The sequence below is a fragment of the Nothobranchius furzeri genome, unplaced genomic scaffold (assembly GCF_043380555.1).
Source record: "Nothobranchius furzeri strain GRZ-AD unplaced genomic scaffold, NfurGRZ-RIMD1 Scf032, whole genome shotgun sequence".
Classification (NCBI taxonomy): Eukaryota; Metazoa; Chordata; class Actinopteri; order Cyprinodontiformes; family Nothobranchiidae; genus Nothobranchius; species Nothobranchius furzeri.
The window spans coordinates 588328-589348 of NW_027223049.1; positions in this window are offsets into that span (position 1 = coordinate 588328).

Sequence of the window (1021 nt, forward strand, 5' to 3'; positions counted from 1 at the left end):
TAGCTCGGCAGCCTCCAGCAGCTGATGGCAGTGAGTGTTTAAGTCCCTGCGGGGTGGGAGAGCTATATCCCGGGTCAGACCTGGTCTAAAGCAGGGCCCATCACCCTCCAGAAGCTGGTGGCAGTGTGTGTTTAAGTCCCTGCGGGGTGGAGGAGCAGAAACCTGGGTCGGACCCGGTCTACAGCAGAGCTCAGCAGCCCCCAGAAGCTGATGGCAGTGTGTGTGTGTGTGTGTGTGTTTAAGTCTCTGCCTGGTTGGAGAGCCGATACCTGGGTCGGACCTGGTCTGCAGCAGGGCTCAGCAGCCTCCAGAAGCTGATGGCAGTGTGTCTTTCATTCCCTGCGGGGTGCAGGAGCAGAAACCTGGGTCGGACCTGGTCTATAGCGGAGCTCAGCAGCCTCCAGCAGCTGATGGCAGTGTGTGTGTTAAAGACCCTGCGGGGTGGGAGAGCTGAAACCTGGGTCGGACCTGGTCTGCAGCAGGGCTCAGCAGCCCCCAGAAGCTGATGGCTGTGTGTGTTTAAGTCCCTGCGGGGTGGGAGAGCTGAAACCTGGGTCGGACCTGGCCCGCAGCAGGGCCCATCACCCTCCAGAAGCTGATGGCGGTGTGGGTTTAAGTCCCTGCGGGGTTGAGGAGCTGAAACCTGGGTCGGACCTGGTCTGCAGCAGGGCCCATCACCATCCAGAAGCTGATGGCTGTGTGTGTTTAAGTCCCAGGGGGGTGGGAGAGCCATAACCTGGGTCGGACCTGGTCTGCAGCAGGGCTCAGCAGCCTCCAGTTGCAGATGGCAGTGTGTGTTTAGTTCCCTGCGGGGTGCAGGAGCTGAAACCTGGGTCGGACCTGGTCTATAGCAGAGCTCAGCAGCCTCCAGAAGCTGATGGCAGTGTGTCTTCAATTCCCTGCGGGGTGCAGGAGCTGATACCTGGGTCGGACCTGGTCTGCAGCAGGGCCCATCACCATCCAGACGCTGATGGCAGTGTGTGTTTAAGTCCTAGTGGGCTGCAGGAGCTGAAACCTGGGT